This window comes from Aphelocoma coerulescens, chromosome 7 (assembly GCF_041296385.1).
Source record: "Aphelocoma coerulescens isolate FSJ_1873_10779 chromosome 7, UR_Acoe_1.0, whole genome shotgun sequence".
Classification (NCBI taxonomy): Eukaryota; Metazoa; Chordata; class Aves; order Passeriformes; family Corvidae; genus Aphelocoma; species Aphelocoma coerulescens.
In genome coordinates, this window is record NC_091021.1 from 3,223,462 (window position 1) to 3,240,263 (window position 16,802).

At 41.1% G+C, this 16,802-nt stretch overlaps 1 protein-coding gene across 9 annotated transcripts in view; it reads right to left on the reverse strand.

Moving 5' to 3' along the window:
* The window catches only part of SPAG16 (sperm associated antigen 16), a 381,268-nt gene that overhangs the window by 201,685 nt on the left and 162,781 nt on the right, over positions 1 to 16,802 (reverse strand). The window lies entirely within an intron of this gene.

Genomic DNA, 16,802 nt, shown 5'->3' on the forward strand with positions numbered 1-16,802 from the left:
TTCCAAATTAGTCTTCATTCATTTCACATGGGGCTATAGAGAGGGATAAAGATCAGTCTCAACAAATACATACTTTTAGAACAAAATACAGTCCTGCTTCCAGAGCAGGAAAAAGAGGGACAAAGTTGCTGTGAGACTTCAAGTCATCACTCCCATGGAAAGAAATGTAGAGCCCATTTATAAACAGATGTATGGTTTTCTCATATCCTGTGGGAGACTCAAAAAAGCTGAAAACATCTCAGTTTCATTTTGCCGCCACCACCACTTTGTGTCCCACTGCGTGTGCATCACGTGCCTGTTTATGGAAGAGAAAAAGCCCATATTCCTAAATTCTGGTCTGGAGACAAATACTAGCCCACAGAAAGTGAAGGACCTCTGAGAATCTGGCCAAATACTACCAAAACCCTACACAGTAACATGTCTAAAGTAATTTTTTTACACATTTAAGCATTAGTGTTTCATTTAAGATGCCAGAGAGCTATGAATGAGAAGAGGGGTGCCTGCTTATTTTTGACACGAGAGAGATTAGACTTACAGAAAATGATGTTGTTAGGCCATCTATTCTAAAAAAAAGCTAATGATGTCTTCCAGAAAGAGATGGATGAACTGGGGCACTGCAGCTTGCACCAGTCAGTCAACAAGGTCTCATGGACAGAGCTGCAAGATTTGCTTCTGATAAGGCACAGGTATGAAGCACAACTCAAATAAGAGTTTCCTTTTGAGGGTAAGCACATCTGCATTGCTGCATGTCTCTACCAAGGCAGTGGCTATTTAGTGACCAGGATCTGGCATGCTGGGGGTGGAAGGTCGCCAACAGCTGCTGCAGAGATGAAATCTCTGGATGAAATGTTGGGATGACCACTGATTACCTGCACAGGTGATGACAAACCTGTGAACTTTCCAGCAGTACCTCTCCAGCACAATATCAACAGAAAGACCATAAAAGTTGTTTGTTGGGCTTTTTTTCTCTTTAAGTACAAGCTCAAGTCACTCTAAACTCAAAATATCGGAATATTCTCTACCACTAAAGATAACCCCTTTGTAGTAACTAAAACCCAGCAACCTAAAAGCCAATCCTTAATCAGCTTTACCAAAATAGCTGATCAAGTGTAGTTGCACGTGGCTCTCTCACACATTCTAATTTTAACATCTGTATAACACCATTCACATCTGACCAATATACACTGCAGACCAAATCCCCCATCACGTCTATTAGAGCTCACTATTACTGCAAAATTAAGAACTGCTAGGATGTAGAGAGCAACAGAACTCCATAGTCTATTTGTCATTGGAAAAACAATCATCAATATGGTAATTGCAGAAGTGCAAAATGCACTTTAAAGACCAATGCGGGTAATTTTTTTATTCCATGGAGTAGGAAAACTAATGAGGGACATCTTAGATTAGTTTAGGGTAATCCTAAAAGCAGTAAATTAATGCCTACGATGTAAGTACTTTAAAGTAGATTGCCTAAAGTGAAAAACAGACAAGATTCCACTCTAATGTTACAGATGCAGAAACACAAGAATTTAAATCACCATTAAATGGACTATTTTTATTACCATCAATTACTCCAATTTGGCAGAATACTTCACATCACATTAACTCCAATTTTAATATGATCCATTTTCTAATTAAAAAAAAATCTATGGTTTTGGGTTTTTTTTAAAAACCACAAATAATAATGTCCACTGAATGGAAACACAGGGTTTTAGGAGAGCCACTTTATAAAGCTGTAGTCATCTAAAAGGAGCCTTGTCTGTTCCCCCAGCATGTGGAGTTAAAAGGGCAGGAATCTCAGCATGAACGGCTTAAGCTCTGTATCTTCAAGTGGCAACAGTACAGACAAAAAGTGCCCAGAGAGCTGGAGCAGAGTCTGGGCAGTCCTTGGTGTGCCAGGGTTCTCCTGCTTGGCTCCCAAAGCGTGGGGGAGAGGCACCTGAGCTCTCCCTGGAATTTGTAACGCCAGAAAGGACACACTGAACTCCTTTGTTCCACAGGCCACACCAAAAACATATAAAGGAACCTCCAGAGCAGCTCCAGGGCTCAGTTTTGCAAACCTACGTGGCTTGGAAAAAGAACCAATTCTCACAGTTCTGTGCTGTCACACAGCCACACCTGTAACATGCAGCATCTGCCCTGGAACGTGCTCCTCTCCAGGTCTGCTCCAACACACTCATTTTCATCCACCAGCATCATTTATGAACGATCTTCAAGGTCCCCTCCAACCCTAACCTCTGTCTGATTCTCTGATTCCAGTTCCAAAGTGGCCAGCAAGAAGCACACTTTCAAAGGGCTGCTTGGGATTTCTTTACCACCAAGAGATTTCTCCACATCCCATCACATTATTTTCTTTTGCATGTAACAGGGATAGAGTTTCGCAGTGTTCACGCTTGAATCCTCCCAGCCAGGTGTTAAAGTTAACGTAATCAATAGAAATCCTTTCTTCATTTAATGAGGCTTGTACAGAGAATTGCTTAGAAGAAAAAAAAATACCATTAAAGTTCATGGGAATTTGGACTGACTTAGTATTTCAGCATATAGCACTGTGCAAACAGTTGCTTAATGTGCTTGATTCTCCCTCTGTAAATGCCACTGATCAGCTGTGTGTGTCTTCCAGCACCAAAAAAAGGAAACAATACCCCATGTCCTATTCCATGAAATAGCTGCACTTCCAGTAATAAAATAGGGATTTATAGAAACATCTACTTTAAACTGTTTTTAAAGCTTCTAAAATATATCTGGTCTAGTTTATTTTACCCTTGCAAACACCTACAAATAAATGCACTCTGGCCATTAAGGCTTTACAAGTAAGAAAATGCAGAAGGCAGCTGTACCAAAATATGTCAGTCTGTTAAACCACACCTAAAATCTCTCTTAAAAATAATAAATAAAGCAGATATTATGTGTGTACATGAGTATAAAACAGCAGAGCTTTATAATGCTCTATTTAATACTTAATCCTGCACATATAACAAGCTGAATAGAGGTATTTGGGCTCTTCCTACAAATCCAAGTGTTCCAAACATGAGCAAATATGGAAGAACATGGATAATTGAGGGGGATACAGAAATGGAGCGTCACTATGCTACTCTAAAGTATGATCCTGAATTGTGCTTTAACTTTTGACTGTAAGTAAGCCAAAAGCTTAAGTTGGCCCCACAATTAGCCCGACAAAGCAGAGCTGGACATCGAACTACACCAATTTATTTTGATGTCAGTAGGATTAATTACATCCTTCAGCTTAACTACTGCCTTGTGTACTTGTCACTTGTGCAGAGAGCAGTTGATATCCACCCTACCACTCAGGAACCCCCATCCCCAGCTTCCTTCTGTCCAGGGAGAAGATATTCCAGGTGTTGTCTGAGTCATACACTGTGAAGAAAAAAAGAGACATTTTAAGAACCTGGAAAATCATTCATCTTGCCCTTGTTATTCTGTGTGTTTATATATTAGCAGAGCTTGCTACTGCAGCTGGCCTTCATATTTCTATATAATAAAGTAGAATATTGAGAACAAGTATCTGCGTAATTAGCGTATCAATCATGTCGCTCTTTAATATAAACCAAGTATTAACTCACTTCTCCATAGATCCTCTCACTGTAACTAACACAAATTATTAACAGCTAACCACAAGCACAAAAAAAAATGCAGGAAGCCACTGGAGGTACAGAAATTGCAGCAGTTATGGCTCAGGGAGCACCCACAGGAGTGCCCCTCCCAGCCCAGGTGTGGCAGGGAATTTGCCTAGCATTTCTCACAGGCACACTAAAAAATTTAAATCTCTTTGTTCATATCCACACTGCACACAAACTATATAAATGTATTTTTCACAATACTTATAGCCAGAGACAGCAATAGAAGACCATCCTTCCAGTTTTTCCCTGAACTATGTAGTGACCTTGTTTAGAGGCCATAAGAACCTCAAGAGAATTACTGTAAAACCAAAAACTGGATACCATGCTGAGACAAATCCCTCTGAACACTACAGCACAGATATCTCTTCCCTAAGGGACATTACAATCTTAAATGTCATTTTCTTACTTTTCTTTCCAAAAACAACCATAAACCATCTCCCTCTTTCTGTATCCATTACAGCAAATAAAAATTTGAATTTCAAGGAAATTGAGGAGCCAGCTCATGAGAAACCATGCAACTTTCCCCCCTGGATCAGAGTATGATCAATTCACCAAACTTCCCTGTCACATGGAGGTGACACAGCTCATCCTACAGGATTCAAGCAAGTACATTGACCCATTCCCCTCTGTACGTTTGAAAGAGCTTTCTACTGCATTCAGCTTTTAACTCTAAATGCAACACTTTCTAAAATTTTGCTAAGGTTTTTAGCTCTTAGAAAATTTTATGCCTACATGTGACTCAAAGGACACACTGGACATGTCTTTCTTTTCCTTTTATACCTGCTACCGTCCCCTGATCACTAAGCTATGGAACCATATTTTTCTTCTTCTCAAAATATATTGTAAGGTAGACCAAAAATGCAGTGCCATCCAGTCAGCTATACAGAAAAAGAATGGAAAAATTCAGTTTCTAAGAAAAGCATAAATACTTCTTTGAGAGAAGGAAGGTGAAATCGTTTCTATTGATTCAGCCAGCATGATTTAGCCAAATATCCTTCCAAAACTTATTTATACTAGGAGGATGACAAGTGATTAAACTCTTCCCCTTGAAGCATTTATCTGCAATAGCCAATCAAGCTCAGTGGCTCTGGGTGCACAGGTACAGAATCCCCTCCCTCCCTTCCCATGTGCCATGGCAGAGTCCTGGAGCTGGCTGTGGCCCTGGCATGTGCAGGTGAATTTGGGACTCCAGGCCTTTTCCAGGTGCAGGCACCTGGTTTGGTTCACTCCACAGGGGAAAGTCAGGACCATTTTTAACATTTCAATGCCCTTGATGTTGAATTAAGCAGCTACTTCTCTGCCTGAGAGATGTTAAAGCCATCTGGGGGTTCAAGGAAAGCGATTCCAGCTTGCCTGAGCTTCTGCTCCTTGTGTCATTCCCCAAAACCAAACCAAACAAATGAGTGCAGCTGAGCACACTGAGCACTTCCAGGGGCACTGGAGACACGAGCCATCCCTGCTGGCACTCTGGGCTTACCTCAGACTTCCACAGCTCTGCATGGCATATTAGGGCAGGGAGACACAAGGAGGAGCAGGAATGCTGGTGCAGAAGCAGTGGTAAAAGGCTGGTTGGCTTAAGGGATCCTTATCCACCATTGCACAGGAAAAATTAGCATCGATTTGTATTCATTGGGAATCCTACCCTGGATCAAACATTCCTGCCAGTCAGCAGCAGCTGCTGTGCAGTTCCCATGTCAGTGCAGTCCAATGCAGCTGGCTGAGGGCAAGGGGAGGTGGCCACTGCAGGAGGGGCACCGGGAGAATGGGGCACCAGGAGTGGCACTCGGGTGGGCACACGAGAGAGAAACAGAGTTCATGCCTAGAGAGAAAAAGGAACCAGGGAGAGAAAGGATGAGGTGGGGGCAGCAAGTTTTCACTGTAATGAGATTCCAAGGCTGTGAGCCAGGGGGCTGCAGTTCACGGGCATCACAAATACACACCGGGAGCAAAGGATGAGCTGTAAGGACCTGGCAGGGCTCATCCTGAGGCTGCTCCCTGTCCTTCCAGGTGTTGAGGCTGCTGTAAGGCATGAGTTGCCTTCACCAACTTCCTCAAGGATGTGTCAAAAAGCAAATCAGTAAGTGCAGGATAATGTACAAAGAAGCTCCTATCGCTGAAAAAAGGAGCACAGGTAAAGCAGCAGTAGGAAATTCCCTTTCAACGGGCCAAATTCCACCCAAGCAACAACCCCACAGGTGCACAAGCAATCACCAGATGGCAGGATTTGCCTACTAAACTCAGAACTATTCCCACACCTCCCAAAGGCAGCAAGGGAGTGGGTAACACCCAGCTTGCTCACCTACCTACCACAGTTAACAGGCAGGGACAGAAGAGAGGCCAGAAAGGAACAAACTAGAGATGCAGCCTGTGCTATCATTGCTGCTAACACACCTTTAGCTCAGTAACTTTTGTCTATTGATCTTCATTTTTCTCCTCCCTGAGGGCTTCTAGATCATGCTTCCATGGAAGGAGTGAAGCAGGAATATATAACATATATAACACAAATCAATTTCCAAAATACTTACATTTTTTATCCTTTTCAGATGTGCAAAGAAATCAGTAGTGAAATATTTTATATTTTTACCTCGGATTGGTTGTCAGAGATTCTAAAAAGCCTCCTAATGCAGTTTTGCAAGCCAGGTCTTTTCTGCTGTTTGCCTTCAAATTATCAAATGATGAAGGGGTTGGCTGGTTGGTTTACAATTCCCTTTGAAGTGAAAAGGCTCAGCATAAAGAATCCTATGAATAAAAAATGCTGCAGTTTCCCTCTGCCATTTTACTGTATGGATCAAACATTTTTCACGTTTTCCCATGTCCTAATGGCTAAGCTGGGAAGAAATGTTGGAGAGTAAGAGTTTTCTGCACCATACCCCAAAGGGTCAGAGTGGTGAAACATTCTTTTTCCAATGACTCTGTGATGCAGAAGTGGCAGCTACAACACACATCAGGGCAGAGAAGACAAAGTACATTCCAAATCCAGAATGAAATCTGCGTGCAATCAATGCAGAAAGGACACACTGACAGATGCTCGAGCAGAGAGTCTCTGTAAGATAAGGAATGTGAAAAGGGCATTCATTCAAATAAACAAAACCATGACAGCTCTCTTTATACAAGAAAGAATTGAGGAACAGGTAGGCCTAACAGAAAAACATTGGAAAGTTGGAATCATGTTTCACAGCAATTGACACACGTGATAAACGAGCCCAGGAGGGAAAGACCTCAGAATGAGAAACAGGGCTCTGTCTGCTGTGCTCTGACACTGCTGCAGCAGCTCATAACTCTGATTAAATGATCTGGTATGTATATGCACATATACACACCATACCCACCCAAGGAACAATCTATTTTCTAGCAAGCCTTGCCTGAATCCAGGCAAAACACAGCACCAGTGTTCAGTTCAGCCACCAACACCAGCCTCAGCAAGCCCAGAGAGCTGCCCTCCTCTTGTCTCAGCTCTACACTTGTTCTGCCATGTCCTTCAGGGGAAAGAATTAAAATATGTCAGTTGTGCATACAGTGCAGCTTGTTACAATCTCACCATTCTAAACACATGAATACTCTTCAAATTGACATGTTTCTGTCAGAGAAAAAGAAAGAGAAATGTGGAGTTTTGGATTCTGCATTGGAATATTTCTTTTAGCAAGGTGCATACACACATATGGGTCATTTCCAGCCCCTAAAGGGCCTCCTGGGCATTTTTTCCTCATCATTTATTGATTCCTGATATGTGATCACTGACACAGTTAAGCCAGGGCTTGACAAAGGTGTCACAGAGATCCTGACACACAAACTCCCTCGACACTACTTAGAGGAAACAGTTTGACTACACGTGACATGCTGGGAGAGTATTCCCTGCAGGCTGAAGATGAGGAAGAGAATGCAGAAGGCTGTGTAACCACACAGCATAGTGGTAGCAGAACTCTGCAGGGCAAGAAACCTGCTGTGTCACACGAAATCTGCTACACTGGTGAGAAACATCCTCGTATTTCACACCAGTTAGACACAGTTCCTTCTGGCCAGTGCTTGGAGGTTTCCAGTGCCAGGCTTCCTGCAACTGGCTATGGCAGGAGAGAACAGACCCACAGCATCTCCAGTTTCTTGTTAATTTGTAAACTTCTAAAAAAATTCAGTTGCAAGTTGGACAGGAGACGTTTAACATACAGAAATTTGTGTTTTAAAACTATTCCCCAGTACCTAGAGCTATGCGCTGGTGTCCTAAATATTCAATAAATATATAAAAAACCTCAAATGCTTAATTTCCACAAAACTTACTTCTCAGCTTAACACAGTAAATTTTCATTAATTTTTTCCCCTAGGTTAATATGAAACAAATTACATTTCAGAAAATGTTAATGGAATTTCCCTACAGTTTCTCTCTTATGTACTTATACCTGCAAATGCTTAAATATTATAAAAATATAGAAGTAGGGCGAGACAATGGACAATTTATTCTATTGTAAGCACAGTACTGCGTAGGATGGATTGAAAACATGAGAGGAAAAAAAATCCTAACTGAAAGGTCTGGCTGCAACAGTTTGTTCTGTCCTTAAAAGAATCCTGAGAGCAATGAAAGCATTAGATGGAGCAGCACCAGGGAACAAATGGGTGGGGATGTGAGGTTCAGTGGAGAGGAACAAGTGGTATCAGGTACAGAAATCAGGTCAGGAAGACAAGAGAAATAAAGTTTGGGGTGATTCATCTATAGCAGGGTAAGCAGAAAACGTCAGTGACAGCAAATCAAGAAGCCCAGCTGACATTCACTGCCATAAAGGGGTAACAGTACAGGACTTCACATTACACTTGCACAGGATCTGCTGCTGTTCTTCCAAACATCAGGATAAACACTACTGAGTCAAGGCACCCTTCCAAATCAGCTCTATGTGTTGTGAGCATACTGTTACGCATTTTTAAATGTCTCTGTTTTGACATATCCACCCACAAGGACCATTTCTAGCAGACAGTTCAATGAAATAGTAATGCAAGTATTTACAAATGCACATTGTGCTCCTTTCTGACACTGATTCCAAAGGAAAAAGATCCCCATTTCCACTGGTGATTCCCACAGGACAGTCAGCAGCAGAGCTGCCTCAGCCCATTCCCCCAGTCCATCTCCCAAGTGCAAGGCTGCAGATCAAATTCACACTGGTGTCAGGCTTCCAGAAGGATTCTTCCCTGTATGCATCAATGGCAGAGGATCCAGCAGCATTTCACATGGCCAGGATGAGGAGTCTTCTGCTAAAGGGGTAGGTCCCAAGGGAATGTGTAGGATTCTGTTGTAAATGGCACCTATTTTCCCTGGTATTCCAGGAGGCAGAATTTCCTGTAAGGATCCCTAAGGGGCAGCACAGCTCCACAAAAATGCAACCCATGTTTTACAGGGATCACACACTTTTCATTCTGAACCTCAAGTGCCAGGCAATTCCTAGAAAGCTGCTGCTATGGTTCCCATCGACAAAGTAAGGTTTGAGAACCTCCACGTGTTTCCACATTCAGAGAGGGAGGAGTTTAGAAATCCAGTGTCAGCCCAGGCTTTTACAGTAAAGGACAATCAGTTTTTCCATCTGAGCCTCTGCAGGTCAGGGCAAACCTCCTCTATTTGTACAGCCAGAAGTGAGAGATATGGTCAATAAAGCAGGACAAAAAATTATGTGGTCCAAGGGTTCTCCCAAGTTCAAGGGCTCGGATCAGCAGCATCAAGTCCAGCTGGCATGGAGTTAGAAGGGCACTCCCAGGGTTAGTGCTGGGGCTGAGGCTGTTTACCATCTTTTAGGAAAGACAATCATATGATTAATATCTTATCTGGAAAACAGTACTAACACTAAACCAGAACATTTCTGTAAGTTTTCTGCTAACTAAAATAAGAATTATGGGAATCCAATTCTCACTTCATTGCAAACCAGAAGCCACTTCACTGGTTTTAGATTCTGATGCCAGTACTCATAAAAGGAAAGCTCCATCAATTCAAGAGCTGTTACCTTCCAGAAAGACAAAGCTTCTAATAACTTTCTCAGGGTGTAAAGTATGATGATGACTCCAGTGTTTTCTTGATGGCCAAACTTCAGTCACCCTTAAGAAACAATTGAGACCATTTCCTCAAACTCACTTAGAGCAACATATAGGATAGGACATGGTTATCACAGCTCTTCACTTTCCCTGCCTCACCACATCCCTTCATGTTGGTGTACTGTTAATGACTCAGGCAAAGGAACTGCAGCCACTCCCTGTGTAAAAATGGCATTTCCAGCTCACTGAGAAACCACCCAACTGCTATAAATTTAGGTTTCATCTTGGCTAATGGTTGCTTGGCAGGTGGTTTGTCTTAAAGTAAAAAAACTATGTCCCTCCTGCTCCTTGTTTCACTCAGAGTAGAACGTTCTTGGTACCCCAGACTTCACTGAGGGAGGGTCTCTCCCTGCAAAGTGATGCACAAAGTGCAAAACTACTCAGGGTTGTTGGTGTATCTGTTCATTGATGTTTGCACACAGAGCCACATTCACTGCTTTCAAAACCAGGACTGGTCCTGTATACAACAACAAAACCTAATAGACTCAGAAAGCAGAATTCTCACTGGAGCTTTATTTTCAGTTCTGATATTCTGGTTCCCCCTACAAGCACCCACATTTCAATAGTGAATGTATTGCAGGCAGAACACATTTTACAATTCAAAGAGATGGGCCTGGAACCTGCTTCCATTTCAAAGAAAAAAGGCACAAGTAAATTGATTGTCAAGCAAAATCATTTTACTGATGTAGAAAACAAAACTACTTAAATTTTTATTTCCTTTTTGTGTGGTCTGTAGAGAGAATCCATGAAAGAGAAAGGTATTTTAAGAAAGAATGAATTAGCATAGTTTACAAAAGCCAATTAAACTATTGAAAAACACTCAGCATGCCACATTTTAAAGAAACTGTGTTAATTCATTAAGAGAAAGCTACTGGCTTATTTATGGTTCAATTCCCTTCCCTTTATACTGGGGTATTTTCTGTCTTTCATAACACTGACACATAAATGACATGAGGTTTATTTCTGACCTAAAATAACACAACTCAAGTAGGACACTGCACTTTTGTATGGCAGAAAAGAAAAACATGTATTCAGAAGCTTCACACCTACAAATGTTAACACTTCTTACACCACCTTATTCAAATAAAATTATGGATTACAAGTGCTATGGTCTGTTTCATTAATATTGAAGTTCAGCTAAATTCATCAGACTTTCGGAGGTATCTCAAAATGGTAAATAAAAATTATACTCCATCATAATGGAAATAACTTGCAAGATATAATTACACAGGATGTGGATGGAGTATGGAATCATACCATGCCATGGGCAGGGGTGCCACTCAGTGATTAGGGTTAAAAAGACTTTGTGCTGCTTTCAACCATCACCCTTACAATAGTGTGGCTGAGCCTTGGCTAAATCTAAATAAAAATCTTTGGAGATAAATTTGTGAGTCTTCTCAAATGACTATAAAGAAACACAGGGTGTGAAATTGTGCCTCAGCTCCCACTGACTACACTGCAATCAGAATTTCCTTCCAACTGCATCTGGTTAGGGACTGGGTAGTTCTGATTTTTTAAAACTTTGAATTAAATCCTAATCCTTTAAGAACTTGATTCATACAGGTGATGATTTTGTTCTTACAAATATTTATTAGCACAAATCTTCCTGCTCACATAGATAATCCCCTCAGGTTCAGAACCAGAAACAAATATGCTGTACTAAGGGAAAAAGAGGGGAAAAGTCTGCAAAAAGAACGAACAAAAGATGGTCACAAATACTCACAGAGGCAATGGGAACAGAGGAGAGTTTGGTGAAAACAAAAGAGCAGAACACAAGTGCTGGAGGGAAGAGATGAAAGCCTGGAATCCCTGCAGAATAGGTGACACAGCCCCAAGAGTGGGACAAAAGGGCACCTCTGACAGCAGTGATTTCCTGAGACAACAAACTGGGAGAGTGTGAATGAGATGAAGGGAAACCAGGAAGGTGGAGGTTTAAATCTGGGCAAGTCTGAGTATTGGAGACCCTTAAACACTGAAAACCATCAGCAACCCTTTGTCAATAAAGAGGAAAGAGGACAGAGTAAAGGAACAGAATATGAAACACAAGATGCCAAGACTGGAAATAAAAGTGGAAGAGTAATGTAAGATTAACTAAAAAAAAAGCCAAACCCAAGCTTGTATTTAATATAATTAAAAACATAATCATTTTCTGATAGATACTGATGCCATGAAGATATTTTGCCTTTTCTTTCATACCCCTGTTGTACCTTTTTACAACTTCTGTATTCCTAGTGCTTTTTGCCTACATTCTTGGACTTGTTTGTCAAGCTAAGAGACTAAACATTTTAGAAGCTTTGTAGCTAGGGATCAGTGTGCCCCAGACCCCAGGGTCCTCTCCAGAACACATTCTGTAAACTAAGATAGAACCATCCAGGGGAAGGCTCCTTGGGGAGGGGGGCTCACTTGAGCCTCTCATTGGGGAATCTTTGATAGATATGCTAATTAGTAAGACCTATAATGTTATAGGTCTTTTGGGGTGGGCATTTGGCGTGGTGCATTTCAATGCATATGACCTGGCCATGTGCACCTAAGGATCCTTAAAATAAATACCAAGGTAAAATCCTTTTTTCCCTTCTAACCGTGTTTGACTCCTGATTTTAAGACCAGGAAAAGGCATCACTACAGGCTCTTCATCTGAGTCTGTGAGAGTTAAAACAATTCACATCACAATGCCAGTACCACAAGGAGCAATCTTGAACTGGGATGAGCAAAGCCATACACTATCATTTCCACCTCTAATTTCTCTGTTTTCCAACACAGTTATAAACCCCTGAAACACTACTGAAACACTACCTAGGTTCTGGTCATGGGTATGACAAAGCAAAAAATAGACATGAATCCTGTTCTGAGGTCCTGCTTTTCCAGCAGGCAGGTATCAAACAGACATACGTGGAAGAACGTAAATGTTTTAAGTTAATTATGTCCTATGGATGGTATTTCAGAAGAGATCTCAGTAACAAAAAACCAAACCAAACCAAATAAATAAATAAATAAATAAATAAATAAGGACGGGCTCAGTAAGACTCAGAATATTTGGTTACCAGAGAAATGCAAGGTTATGTGTTACAGTGCAAGGAAAACTTACTTAGATACTTCAAGGAAAACATGAAAATTATCAAAAGGCAACTAAATGCTACAGTATAGACTACCTATATTTAAATCCTTGTCTGATATAGATTGAAGACAACAATAAAATTAAGACTTTCCAGTCAATGTTTAAGTGTTTCAGTCAATCAGGTTAAAACTGGAGCCTTGTTTTTCTCCCCTGTGACTCCTAAGTATCTTGTTAGATGCCATTACCAGCTAGTTAATAGCAGCACTTCAAGTGGATGACAAAATTAATTCTTAGTAGAATGAAAAATGGCAGCTATTTCATTATAAAATGTACAAGCAGTGTCACACCCAAGTATGAGCCCTCTGGATGGCCAGGATGTTCAGATCCTGACCCACCTCTGGATGGCTGGATCAATTCTACATCCCTGCCCTGCCAGCAGCACAGCACACCTGGGACAAATCAGTGCCTGGGGGCACATGAGATTAGCAGCCACTGAACCCATTACTCTGTAATGAAACAGGTTGGTCATTGTGTTCAGCCACATGAATCTGAGTCCTACCCTGTTCCACACCATTCCTGGTATTCCCAGTCAAGCATCTCCCAGTGGGTGCCATATAAACATGTATAAACAATCTAAACATGGAGTATTTCAGAAATGAAAAAGGACAAACCTGTCTTCTGGAAGTGCCAAGGCAAACAGAGATGCAGCTACATTACAGCCATTGCAGAGGGTACCTTGCTGTGGTGGGCACAGACCTCCTAAGTGGAAAAGGGTGATAATGAGGAACAGGGGGATAGGGAGGAGAAATGGGAACTGGTTGCTTAGAAAGCACAAAGTATGAGCTGCCCATGTTCCCTGTGATACCCAAGGTTAATTAAAAGAGGGGCACAGAGTTAGTACCGGGACATGCAGCTTCTAGAGTGTGATTGCTAAACTGGGAGCTCCAGCTTGATTTCACAGACTTTTGATTTCACAGCATAATCTGAGTTGAAAGGGACCCACAAGGATCATCCAGGGATGAACCCATGGCCCATCCAGGGACTGCAGCCACAACCCTGGCATTCTTAGCACCAGGCTCCGACCAAGCCAATCTCAGTTTTTCCACCTGGAAAATAGTCATCAGAACTGTCTCAAGTTTTTTAAAGTTCCATGAGCTCCATGCTGGGGGCTAAGAAAGTTCAGTGAGATCTGGGTCTCAACCATGGTATTCTGAAAAATATATATATGTATATTAAATCCTACAGCAGTTGTATCTCCTCCTTCAGAGTGCAAAGTTATCGTTGAAATCTTGTTATTCCAAATTGACTTGGCAAGTACAAAATTTGACAATTCTTCCTCGTATATCCACGGGGCACAAGAGATAATCTCAAAGCAAAACCTTTGAAGCAGGTTTATTAAGATGCTACGTATTCCAACTGCTAATAAGCTAATGAGAAAAAAAATTACTTAAAAATATTTTTTTCTATAGCAGAAATTAGTGATAAAAGCGCCCAAAGGAACAACATCACATTCATCACGATGCAACAACAGCCACACACTGGGATGAACACGGCTTGGAGGCTCAAGTGTTTATAGAGCTGTGTGTCGATTGAGGAAAGGCTTCCCAATGCAGTCTCCTTCCCACAACATAGGCAGAGTTATAGCTTTGCTTAGAGCCAAACTGTCATAAAATAGTTCATCCTAACACACAACCATTTGGCGACAGAATTACGGCTTGTTCCAGACCACAGCATAAGAAAAGAGCATCAACTTCTCACCGGGAGACTGCTGAATCAATCTTACATTTTACACCTGAGCTGTCTGGCTTTAATTAGAGCCTTGCAGTACCTCAACATTGCTGCTAACAGCAGTATTACCAGCAAACAGGTACTGATATTACAGGGCCTGGAAAAATCCCACTATTTACTCTTTCTAACTCATCCTGATGCAGGACATATGTGATTTAATCAGCATGGAAGAGACAATTTTCACTGAGAGGCAGCAATCAGTTACTGCTCACTCAGACACAGAATGTCACAGGCCTGAGTTTGTTCCCAACTTTTTGTTCTTCCCTGAAGAGCTGGAAGAGATTTGTGCTTTTCAAAGAAATGATCATCAATTCTTTATAAAATAATTACAAACAACTCCTTATAGGATAATTACCATCTCACTTCTCTCCTCAGTGCTTTCAGCAATACTTACTTTCTGAAATGCACATTCTAAATGTGACTGGTGTTGAGAGGTGACATTTCTGAGGGGCCCATCCTCAAATACCTTCAACAGTTTAATTTGCAAAATCATGGCTTTGAAATCCTCTCCCAGCTGTCACTACCTCAAACCGGATATTAATCACCAGCTTTAAAAAGAAAACATGTCATTCATCTAAATAAAGCAGCATTTTGTAAATAATTAATAAGGAAATTAATAGCAGAGTGACAACAGTAGCAGAGAACTTCCTGATTTATTTTCCTTCAAACCCATCCACCTTTCAAGCAAAGCCTAAGTAGCGGTGCCATGCTATTAGCTTAATAATACTTAGGTTAATATTTGTACTAAGCCTCAGAATCTTCCACTGTAAACATGGCTTTGCCTAAATCTGCAACAAGTTCATAATCTCCTCTTGATAAACCTGACTCCAGAGTTCTTATTAGGGCTCTATAACACATTTCTTTTACTCATGATTACTGTGCCTACTCAAAAAAATCCAGGTGCAATCTCCCCTTTCTCCAAGTGTTTTTTGTGTAAATGGCTAATGTAAAGGAACCCTTTAAACCCAGCATCATCTACTGACGATTTTAACAGGGGCCTGATTAACTTTACCACAGCTGACACCATGCATCTGTCAGTAACAGAATATTAACAAGGGTGGAAGCCGTGTAATTAAAAGGAAAGGGAACACACCTGCTGTAACACCCAAATACTGCTGGCTGCACATTAGCATTTCAACATACTCCTGGCTCCAAGTCTGTAAGGTCAATTTTATGTAGGATGGGCTTCAAGTTCCTTTGCCACTCATGACAACCACAACTAAATATTCACGTCAAACAGTCCTTGAATTTCTCTAGGCTTATGGTCAAAGCAGGTCAATCACATCCCTTTTTGTAGACAAGTTCTTCTCCTGAATAACCATTAATTTTTGAATATTAAAAGTGAGGTTTCCTTGGGTTTTGTGTTTTGCTGACATAAGAGAACCAAAGCCACAAGTTTCAGTCATACACCTGGATGCCATTCTGCCTTTTTTATATGAAAAGTACTACTGTAAAGATGATGGTCCCACTGCTGCTGGCTTCGGGCTGAGCCACAGCAAAGCCCTTTTTGTCTGGCTCCACAGAGAGGAACAGCATAAGGAAGTCTCATGTCAAGCAGGAGTGATGACAGAACAGAAAGAAAAATCTTTTGGTTTTAAGGAAAAACCTGAGGAGATAGTGGAGGAAAGGTCCTTGGGCTTTTACATCGGTGTAAAGAAAAATACTTCTTTTTTGGTGGAAACTGGACATGGTTTATTCATCTTACCAGCTCACTCCAGCCAACGTTTACAACAGCACCACACTGCAGGAAGTAAGCACACATGAAAATGAAAATTTAAACAAGTGGGATCCGAGTAAAGGGCTAAAGACAAAGTAGTGAAATAACATTACTGTTCTTTAGCATAAAACCCTCACTATGTTACCAGACTCAAAGCATGCACTCCTGCAGGAAACAGACAGATAAATAACAAGAAAATAAAGAAATATTCTGAATGAATGTTCCACTCAGCTCTCACTCTTACTTAGGAGAGTCGAGAAAGTCACAGGTAATAATCATTCCACTCATATTTCAATACACAGGGAGAAAATCAGACTCTTTGTTGTTTACAGAACATTCTAGATTTCTCAGGGATAATGACTGTCAAATTTTAGTTGGACAAACTGCAGTAAACTTGCAGGAAGAACTGAAATTTGCACAGCAAAAAAAACCCCCAAAACAACAATCTAGGTTTTTTTCTTTAGGTTTTCAATAGTAATAATTATAATGATTTATTGCTGAATATAAAACCTTTGTACCTCTTGTGCTGCAACATATACTT